Genomic DNA, 12354 nt, shown 5'->3' on the forward strand with positions numbered 1-12354 from the left:
CAGTAAAAACATGTTATCTTTCGTTTCTTTGCTACTTCGCTTTAGAATAAAACTTATGAAAATAACTATTTGTCTAATTTTCTGTTCTGAATGGTCTCTTAGTTGATTCCCAAACCAATCTGAAGAGCACAGTGCATGCGTAACAGCAAGACAAGTCCCATTACTAGTTTGCTGAAGTGAGTTGTTAACCTACACCTTGTCAGCTGCTACAGAAAACATTGTGCCTTAGTTACAAGTTGTGTTTTGTTTGTGTTTTGTTTGGTTACTAGTTCCGCTGAAATTCTATTGTAGGCCCTACTGCCGCGGTCTTAAGATTAAGAAAAAACACTGTATACAGTATACGCAGCAGCAGCTGCATTAAAAAAGAGTAAATACAGAGAATATCCTTTTGTCGGACTGGGGCTGTTTTCATAATGCGCCCAGCTAAGCGTAAATCACACCTTTATAAGTTTTGCAAAGTAAGCAAACGCTAGCCTATTCATCTAACTGCTTTGTCACGAGGCTTTTGAATCACAGATACTGGTATATTTTTAGCATATTATTGACGTGGCGGTTTTTCCAACACTGTGAAGAGAAATTGCGCAGTTAGGCTGGCAACTAATTCGAGTCACTGTGAAACAGCGGAGAAGAAATTAGATTACAAATTATCTGAAATTTCATCACCACAGAGGAATTTCTGAACCTATCTGGTAAGTTTATGAAGGACATTTATAAATTTTAATGTAAATTTAAATTTGCTTCACTAGCAACTGAATTAGACCGGAGCCTTTCAAAACTGCCTGACGTTTATCATCGAATAGGGTTGATATTTACTCGGGCCTCAGATTGATATTTCACTAGATATTTACAGATATGTCTCTGGCTACTCTCTGTCAGACAGCACCAAAGTCGAATCCATTGGGGCACTGTAGCCGCTCCCCCACATCCCTATAATCTGCCGCACCAAAGGCGAATCCATTAGAACACAGTACCCCCCCCCCCCCACACACACACGCACACATACATCACTTTGGTCTAAACGTGCCAAAGGCGATTCCATTCGGGTACAGTATCTCCCCATCCCTCCCCGCGCTCAAATCTCTTTGGTTTGACCTTACGAAGGGCAAATCTACTGGTACACGGAAGCCCCCCCCCCCCCCCCCCCCTCAAAGCGTTGAAGGTACATGTGTGTAATATATGTAACCCACTTTTTCACTACCCCCTTTTGCAGTTAAACCCTATCCCTCCAGTGGGTATCTCTTGATTACACGTAGCCTCTCAAATTCACTCTCATTGATTAAAACCCAACAATGTAACATGTAATACCTGTTGTAGCAATACGCAAGCTAAGCAGTGGAACTTGCCACAGGCCTGAAAAGGCACAAGATGCCAAAATGCTACCTAAGGCTTTATCTGCTCGTAATTTATTCTCTTAAGATATAAAGCCAAGAGCTGAAAAATATCAGGAACTACAGTATGTGGACCTGTAACGCAGCAAATCTGTGCGGAAACCAAGTACAATAATTACTGCTTAAATCATGTATGTATATAATGATAAATATTTACACGACATCTTGACCGGGGCGTGCAACATCCTAATGGGCGCCACCGTAGCCCTCACAGTGCAACAACGGGGAACATGAAAATTAGAGCGTGGGTATAATTACAATCACCTAGGAATAACATTTTCAAGAAATGGACGCATCAGCTAGAATAGCTTCATTACCAGGGCCGAAGCCTCCGGGGGGGGGGGGGGGGGGGGGGGGGGGGGGGGGCAGGGGGGGGGGGGGCAGCTGCCCCCCCCACCTGGAAATTGGAATTTTACACACCACACCCTCCCCCCTCGGTAGCTTCGCCCCCTCGTGTCCGCTTACTGCCCCCCTGGCATTTTGCTCAGGCTACGGCCCTGATTACTATTAATTTATATTGAAAGGGTTAGGAACTATTTAAGTCGATTATGCGGCCCATGTTATATCTTCTCGGAATTGGTTTCGTGATTCTGACAATAATGTTTGTCATTTCTTTGCACAAAGAAAAAAAATGAATATAAGGTTAAGCCTCGATTTGGGTAATGTGAACCATATTTGCCCCAAATCAATATCAACATTCTGAAATCAATGCGCATTTACTGCAGCGAAGGGATCCGCTTGAGTTGGATATGGATGTTAGTGATTAAATCAGGATTTCCGCAGGGGGGGGGGGGCAGCTGCCCCCCCCCCCCTGGAATTTGGAATTTTACACACCACACCCTCCCCCCTCGGTAGCTTCGCCCCCTCGTGTCCGCTTACTGCCCCCCTGGCATTTTGCTCAGGCTACGGCCCTGATTACTATTAATTTATATTGAAAGGGTTAGGAACTATTTAAGTCGATTATGCGGCCCATGTTATATCTTCTCGGAATTGGTTTCGTGATTCTGACAATAATGTTTGTCATTTCTTTGCACAAAGAAAAAAAATGAATATAAGGTTAAGCCTCGATTTGGGTAATGTGAACCATATTTGCCCCAAATCAATATCAACATTCTGAAATCAATGCGCATTTACTGCAGCGAAGGGATCCGCTTGAGTTGGATATGGATGTTAGTGATTAAATCAGGATTTCCGTCAACCGAGGAGTAATAGAATATAAACGACAAAACAGGATTTAGTGATATTTTGTAATATTAAGCCAATCTTACATTTAAAATTATTTATCAATATTCCAAATCATCCCGGAAAATTTTACCGGGTCGCATGTAATGTATAAGGGGGGTCAATATGATATAAAGGTCTATATTTGATATTTCCCCGTTTCTTAAATTAGATTTAATTATTTTAATATTAGCGCATGGAAAATTTACAGTTTAGAGCACCCCCCCCCTTCTTGCTGTTATATGGGCTTTAAACGGTGCTGATACACTGTAGCTGTTCAGGCGACAGAAAGATGATTTGAATAGAAGAGTAAAACAGAAGAGTATACACGGAGACATGCATGTTTAACAGAGTGAGACTTGTGTAAATGGATCTAGCTGTAATGGTTGTTTCTCATAACACGTCTCGCTCAGTGTAAATCATATATTTGTGTTTTGCAAAGGGCCAATACGCTATTCATACAACTACTTTACCACTGGACCTTTTGTCGAGGGATTATTTTTTAGCTGTATTATTGATCTGGAGCTTTTTCAATGCTGTGCAGAGAAATTGCGCAGTCAGGTTGACAACTCATTCGAGTCACTGTGAGACACCATTTAGGGGAGAAGAAATTAGATTCCAAATTATCTGAAATTTTATCATAACAGGAAATTTGCGAAAATTTCCGGTAAGTTCATCAAGGACATTTACATACTAGTTTTACCAGTTTAACTGAGTTAGGCAGAAGCCTTTCAGCACTGCCTGACGCGGTAGTTTTAAAGGAAAATGTTAACTACAAACATAGTCAATATCTACAGCCACAGGATAATTTTTTTGATTTTTCACTGGATGTTCACAGATACGTCTCTGGCTACTTCATAACACTGCCAGATAAGAAAAAACACAATCTACGGCTCTGGTAGAGCGTTGTGGAAACATGTCCCTGTCTTCTACTAGTGTTATGAGAAAATATTCTACATGTTAAAAGATGTAGGATATATGGGTAACTTAGAAAATGTTTTTTTTTTCTTTCTACTAGTTTTAGATACATGTATGATGTAGCAAAAATCAGTGATAAATCCATTTTTTGTTTGCTGAATCAAAGGTCTGATACAATGTATATACTTGTCTACATGTGCATTATTCTGTATTTTCAAACTACATATACCGAATGTAGATGTGAAAGCTCTTGGCAACATTAGAAGCGTTTTATTTTTAAAGACCACTGCTTCTCAAAATGTACATGGACCTCGTTTAAACATGTTTGTCCTTTATTGGAAACAAAACAGTCATGCCGTGTGGACAAAAAAAGTTGCAAATGAGTCCATAAAGGCAACGAAGATGACTTAGATAGCTTCGAAAGTCCACTACTCCCGTCCGTTCACAGTGTAGTTCGTGTAGTAATTGTTAAAAACAAAATGAATAGATTTTGTTTGAATTGCTTGAGTAATTATTCCGCAATTTCTTATCACAGACCATGGAGAAAGAGCACAAGGAGCGACTTAGAGTGAACAGAGTGGCCCTTATAGACGACTTGATGGTGAACGAGGTGTTCTTGAGCGAGCTCGTGGTCTGTAACCTCATCTCAGACTACGACATAGAGAAAATCAAGGTACATTCATTGATTTGTAAATGTAGTTACGGTCACCTGGCGGTAATGAGATACATGTATGGCTATTTCATTTTTTTACAGTACAGTATATGCGTGGTGCACTTATATTGGCGAGAAATTTTGAAGAGATGTGCTGCAACTCCTTTTCAGAGTTTCCATCATTGCTTAAAGTATCTGGTAGTTAGTAAACTGAAAGTAGCACAATTTTAAAACTAAATTGTCAAGTGTTTCAGAAACCCTAACGAAATTTCTCATGAGGTTCTAAAAGAAATGGCCCTAGAATTGTAATAAAAAGGGCCTACAGGACATACTTCTCAGATCTGATTTTTATATGATGATATAATTCCTGTCGAGTCCCAAAGAGTACTGTAAAGTACTGTAGAGCTCCTGAGTTCCATAAAGAACTATAGGACGTCCCAAAGGAAATTGCCAAGATTAATGGAGTTTAAGGTTAAAATAACAACCCGTGAAATAATTGAAATGATGAAAACATGCCAAATTACTTGTGTTTTCTATTTTCAAGTTTAGGTCCTTTTTTTGAAACTCTATTAAAGTTCTAAAGTCATATTACTTTATTAAGATTTGCAGACGTTATTCTGTTTTCTTAAATATTCTTATGGCCCCATTTTATCTCATATTAGCGTTATTTTTACTATACTATTTATACTATACTGTCAAACTGCATTTTTATTTTGAATTTACTAGTTTTGTGTAGTGACTGTATATTTGAAAGTTTTTCACTCTAATTTAGATTTTTTTCTTTTTTAGTCTATTCCCACAAGATATGACAAAGCAGGACACATCTTGGACGTGGTGAAAACCAGAGGTCCAGAGGCATTTGAAAAGTTCCAGGAGGTTCTGAGGAATACAGAGCAAAGGCACCTGGCAGACCTTCTGGACAGGCCTTCTGGTGAGGTGTTCTATACAAGTACCTGTACTTACAATAAAACACATATGAAGTATTTCTTTCAGAATTTTCAGGAGGTTGTTAGTGAATTTGATGAAGGGGAGTGTAATGATATTATAATTAATTTTTTGTCATTAGGTAAAATAGTACCAATGTAAATATAAGTGGATAGATACAGAGGTAGATATTTTGTAAGCCGAAGCACAAGAACTGAGTAGTACATTAGCTTGCCAAAAAACGCTCAGAATGGATTGTAATCGAATTCAAGTAAACAAAAGTATCTGAAACCCACAGCTAACACAATTCAGGTTTTCAGTCTAAAAGACACGTCATTTGGTATGGTTACTCTGACCAGGAAATTATATCGTTGAGTACGATATTATTCCCTGCACTGACAACAATAGAGTATTAATAAGAAGTCTACAAACTTTAGCAAGACAGGCACATTAATTCACCAAAGCGGTCAAGCCTCACAACCATAAATAACACTCGAGTATATATTGTGAACCCCATTACTTGCTTACTTGCTTCACCAAAGCGGTCAAGCCTCACAACCATAAATAACACTCGAGTATATATTGTGAACCCCATTACTTGCTTCTTAGGCGCATCTCAATTTTTGTCCCAATATGCTAGAGATTTCAATATATATATATATATATATATATATATATATATATATATATATATATATATATATATATATGAGTTAATAATTGCATCACATTACTTCTTAATATCTGTCTTTATTAGTACCACCAGCGTGTATGCTGGCGGTACTCATGGTTTTAGTGTCAACCAGTCTCGTACAGCTCCGCCGGTATTAGACATTTTGATTCAGAACAGTTAGATGAGCGTGTTTATAGCCCTTGGATAATCTCCTTGGTTTTTAATGTCTTTTTATACGACAATCTACTTAAGATCATTAGCTAAGAATGTAGGTTAATTTAATTTCAATTCAATTTCTTCCTGTACTGGTACATACATAATTGTGACAATGTACAATATGATATAACATAATTGGTGCAGTACCATTATGTGATTGATTTTTGCATTGCCATTTTGCAAATTAACGTAAAGCTAGGGGATAATAATAAAAATAATAATAATAATAATACAAGGACATCTTTTATTAATATTTTGCGTAAAAGTGTGTAGGTGTAAAACATTTTTGATACATATAATTGTATTCATTTACATTTAATTTACCCACCACGTGATTAGTTTGGGTGTGAGTGTACAAATCCGTTAAAGAAAGACAAGTACAATAATATCTTTCTCTAAGGATGTATATACATGTATAGTCACAGGGATTTCTCCTCATTGCAAAGTGACTATAACATGGAAAAATAGCTACCGAATTACAAATAAAAATAACATAAATAATAAAAAAACACCTCTCCCTCCGGCTATCGGAGCAGTACACGTACACCAAAAAGACTACGTGCTATGTGTAATCAAATCTAGTCCCGAGCATAAAAGGCCCAGACCCCATGTTTATTACACCCTGGCTGGGCCCATTCTTTATGGTGTCTTTGCAAATGTTAACAGCATAATGGGAGAGTTAAATGACCAAGTTAATTGGCCAAGCTGCCGGTGTGTTTGTATGTCATGTGCAGGAGATGTCTTAGATCAAGGCACATATTATGATACTTACAGGTGTGGCAAATGAGATGTACTTGTATTTCATTACCTGTGGTTTGTAAAATACATCAGAGGATGATACTTTTAAGATGTTTAATGTTTAAAGAAAAGACATGTAGATTGATTTAGTAACATTTACTAAAGAAATGTTAAATTAAAGGTGGGCTTCATTTATGCCTTGATCTAAGACATTTCCTGCACATGTCATACAAACAAACTGGCAGCTTGGCCAATTGACTTTGTTAATTAACTTGCCCATTATGCTGTTATCAATGCAAAGACACCATAAAGAATGGGCCCAGCCAGGGTGTAATAAACATGGGGTCTGGGCCTTTTATGCACGGGACTAGATTTGATCCGGGCCTTTGACATATGAGTTAATAATTGCATCACATTACTTCTTAATATCTGTCTTTATTAGTACCACCAGCGGGTATGCTGGCGGTACTCATGGTTTTAGTCTCAACCAGTCTCGTACAGCTCCTCAACCAGTCTCGTACAGCTCCTGCGGCTCTGCCAGCTCCTACGGCTCTGCCAGGTCCTGCGGCTCCACAGGATGACGTGGGATACAAGTCACTGTTACCGATTCTCCTAGACCGCAAGGACCTATGTCCCCATCTCTTGGATTTAGGTCACATATAATCTCAACCTGAACCCCCTGGTTTTTATATTAATAAAGAGTTGTGATCACATTCATTCCAAGCATGTCAACGATGAATTTTCTGATATTTTCCATGGCCTTGGCTGTTTGAAGCAAGGTGAGGCAAAACTTCACATCGACAACATACATCCCGTAGCACAGCGTTATAGACGCATCCCGTTCCACGACGTCAGGATACACATACAGGGTGTCATTGAGAAAGCTACCGGGTACAGGTCCTACGCCCAGGGTGTCTCCCACTGTAGTTGTTCCCAAACCGAAATCACCTGGGAAAGTACGTGTCTGTATAGATATGCGCGCAGCAAAAAAGGCGTTAGAAGATAAATACATGCAACACCGACGCTTGATGAATTAAAAACATGTTGACTGGCGCCTGCTATTGTTTCGAAACTTGATCTTAATCAAGGGTACAATCAACTTGAATTACACGAAGATTCTCGTTATATCACTACATTTGCCACTCACCTTGGCCTCTACAGATACCGTCGATTATTTTTTGGAGGGAATTTAGCAAGTAAAATATTCCAGGAAAGCATTAGACAAACTTTGTCTGGAAAGGAGTCGTGAACATCAGTGATGACATTTTATGTAACGGGACATCGCAATCTGACCACGACAACAACCTACGTGCTCTTTTTCAACGTTTGCGCGAAAGAAATCTAACACTCAATGCAGAGTGAATTCAATCAAACATCATTAGAATTTTTAGGACACGTTTTTGGCGCGGAGGGTATTAATGTTATTATCTCTCTATTACTATTGAAATATAGGTTTTACCCGTAAAAAAGGCATTTTCCACTGACCACAAGGCAGTCAGAACTGGCCTTCCGCACGCGTGACTGATTGTACAATACAATACAATACAATACAATAAATTTTATTTCATGTCGGTTACAAATTGAATGGAAACATTAGCTTTACAGCTATTTTTACATAAGCATTAACTTTAGCTTTACAGCTATTCTGTATGATAAGACTGTTAGGTCATCATTTCGTGAGCAGTTGTTACGAGTACACATGCCTTTATAAGTGGTCTGTAGACTAGCCGTCTGCACTTGACGCATAACAAGCAGGATATCCGCAAGGTAACTTAATTAGGGCCCTTTTACAGTACACTGGACGGTGTCCTTTCTGCGTCCAGCAGTGCGGCTCCATTTGAGAGTTAAAACATTTAATACTTTACTTGCCGACAACTGGCCGATCATTGAGCATTCATTCTGATACAAAATCAATGCTCGTTACTCCTTATACCCCCTTTACACTGGACGGCGTCCTTTCTGCGTCCTCTCTGCGACCATGAAATTTGGCAACGCTGTGGTCTTAATAAGGAGGCAACCTTATATCGGCTGTAAACTTCCACATGTGCGTCAAACACCAAACACTGATTCTAAAATCAGGCGTAATGATCAAAACAGCAAGAAAGTGATTAAATACTATGCCGATCGTAAAACAAATGTTAAGAAATCTACGTTAACAGTGGGTGACACAGTTCTCTTGAAGAACACCAAATGCAAAAAATTCCAAGCACCATATGAATCCACACCACTTACAATATGTCGGAAAAATGGAACAATGATTACTGCGAGAGAGGATTCCACGAGGAGAGAAATAACGAGAAAATCTAGTTTTTTCAAACGTTTTCATTAAGAGTAAAATTTAAAGTTGACAGTTTTATGACCTTGAATTTGACCTTTGACCTACTTTTTATGATGAACTGCACTTTGCATGTTTTCTGGCCTTCATATCCACAAAATTGGCAAAGAAATGCCCATAGTTTCTGTTAAACTTGAAAAGGAAGTCATATACTGTGACCTTGAATTTGACATTTGAACTACTTTTTCACCATGAAATTAACTTTGCATAATTCCTTGCCCTTCATGTCTTCAAAAATAGCAGAGATATGTCCAGTGTTCCCCTAGGTTTTCTCTTTAGTCAGCATATATGTAACACTGATAACACATTTCAAGGAAAACCATAGGCCTACTGTCTAGAAAAGCACAGGAGTGATCAATGTTAGGAAAACATAGGTCAATTCGAAAATCCACTTGATTGAATCATTTTTACAAAAGTTCTTTTCACATTTTATTTATTTATTTATTTTTTATTTGGAGAACTCTTTTTATTGCATTTTATAGACCTCGTCAAGCACAAGACTGGTAGTGGTGTCCCTTTTACTTTTTGTTTTGGTTTTATGTACTAATGCGCTTACGATCTCCAACTGGTGGTGTTACAATATCTGGAGGAGGTATCGCCTCTCTGATTCTCTAGTTAAAATGTAAACATTGCGACAGAACAGCACATATGTGTGAGTGTGTGTGTGTTATGTGTGGTTGGCAATAATGGTAAATTATTTCATCAAAATGTACAAAATCTATTTTGTGCGTCAATAATTCTGCTTTTTGTTTGTACCATTGACATCTTTGCTGTCTTGTTTTGAATGCTTCAAAAGGTTGTTATGATTTATACAAAATTTAGAACTAAAAACCTAAATGTAAATTCCAACTCTTTTGTTCGTGTTCAATATCTTGTATTTTATCAATTTATTTTCCAGAGGACGACGTAATTGCCTATCAAAAGAAGTGTCTCGATGAAAAGATAAAGGTACTCGGACCCCAGCACCCTGAAACTGCCACCTCATACAGCAGTTTTGGTAGGATTTTGCAGGACATAGGCAAGTATGAAGAGGCACTTGACTATCACAAAAAAGGCCTTGCACTCAGGGAGGAGATATTTGGACCAAAACACCCTGACACTGTCACCTCATACAGCGATATGGGAAGCGTCCTTCAGGCCATGGGCAGGTATAAAGCGGCACTTGACTATCACAGGAAATGCCTTGCACTCAGGGAGGAGATACTTGGACCAAAACACCCCAACACTGCCACCTCATACAGCGATATTGGTTGCATCCTCCATGCCATGGGCGAGTATAAAGAGGCTCTTGACTATCACAGGAAATGCCTTGCACTCAGGGAGGAGATACTTGGACCAAAACGCCCCGACACTGCCATCTCATACAGCAATATTGGTAGCATCCTCCATGCCATGGGCGAGTATAAAGCGGCTCTTGACTATCACAGGAAATGCCTTGCACTCAGGGAGGAGATACTTGGACCAAAACACCCCGTCACTGCCATCTCATACAGCAATATTGGTAGCATCCTCCATGCCATGGGCGAGTATAAAGCGGCTCTTGACTATCACAGGAAATGCCTTGCACTCAGGGAGGAGAAACTTGGACCCAAACACCCCGTCACTGCCACCTCATACAGCAATATTGGTTGCATCCTCCATGCCATGGGCGAGTATAAAGAGGCACTTGACTATCATACCAAATGCCTTGAAGTCAGGAAGGAGATATTTGGGCCCAAGCACCCTGACACTGCCACCACCTACAGCAATATTGGTAGCATTCTTCAGACCATGGGCGAGTATAAAGCGGCACTTGACTATCACAGGAAATGCCTTGCACTCAGGGAGGAGATACTTGGATCAAACCACCCTGACACTGCCATCTTATACAGCAATATTGGTAGCATCCTCCATGCCATGGGCAAGTATAAAGCGGCTCTTGACTATCACAAGAAATGCCTTGCACTCAGGGAGGAGATACTTGGAACAAAACACCCCGACACTGCCAACTCAATCAGAAATATCGGTAGCGTCCTCCAGGCTATGGGGGAGTATAAAGAGGCACTTGACTATCACAGGAAATTCCTTGCACTCAGGGAGGAGATACTTGGACCAAAACACCCCAACACTGCCATCTTATACAGCAATATTGGTAGCATCCTCCAGGCCATGGGCAAGTATGAAGATGCACTTACTTATCACAGAAAATGCCTTGAAGTCATGGAGGAGCTTCTTGGACCCAAACACCCTGACACTGCCACCTCATACAGCAATATTGGTAGCATTCTTCAGACCATGGGCAAGTATGAAGATGCACTTACTTATCACAGAAAATGCCTTGCACTCAGGGAGGAGCTTCTAGGACCCAAACACCCCGACACTGCCACCTCATACAGCAATATTGGTAGCATCCTCCAGGCCATGGGCGAGTATAAAGCTGCACTTGACTATCATACCAAATGCCTTGAAGTCAGGAAGGAGATATTTGGACCCAAGCACCCTGACACTGCCACCACCTACAGCAATATTGGTAGCATTCTTCAGACCATGGGCAAGTATGAAGATGCACTTACTTATCACAGAAAATGCCTTGAAGTCAGGAAGGAGGGAATACCTGAACCCAAAGAAGCTTTATCTGTGCCTCCAGAAAAGCAGGCTGATGTTTATCAAGAGGAAACTATAACAGGTATATGAGAATATAAGAATGTTTGTAAATCAAACATTTTACAAATACAAAACAAAAAAACAAACCAAACCAAACAAAACAAACAAACAAACAAACAAAAAATCAAATATACTTTTAATTAAATGCAGCATATACGAGTAATGATCGAGTGTATGGGTGATATATGTCCGAATTGCTTTGTAATTTTAAAAGTTAACAAGGATTGTTAATAAAGATAACCGTGCCACCCAAGAATGCACAAAAAATGTGGTGTCTGATTTGCATTGCTCATAATTTAGTTAAGGCTGTGTCTTTCTTTTTATGGCAAGTTGCTCCAGGTCTTTCCCATCTCAGTCTAGAAGATGAGAACACCATACAAGCAGAGGGACAAACATTGATGCATGCATCACAAGAGAAGGGGTGGGGTATGTCTAGATTTTCACATCTTAAAAATATGTTTCAAATATTTTAGCAGTATATTAACTATCATCAACATGCAATGACAGTCCCAGGTAAGCTCTGGTGCCCCTCCCCCCAGATTAAGTGCCTCCCTTTCTCCCTGTCTAAAATAAAGTATGGCAGCTGACACATTACATCATGCAGTTTTTCTACCTGGTATATCTATGTTCTGAAAATAACGTTGAA

The sequence above is a fragment of the Lingula anatina genome, chromosome 9 (assembly GCF_051362555.1).
Source record: "Lingula anatina isolate TDL-2025a chromosome 9, LinAna3.0, whole genome shotgun sequence".
Taxonomy (NCBI): Eukaryota; Metazoa; Brachiopoda; class Lingulata; order Lingulida; family Lingulidae; genus Lingula; species Lingula anatina.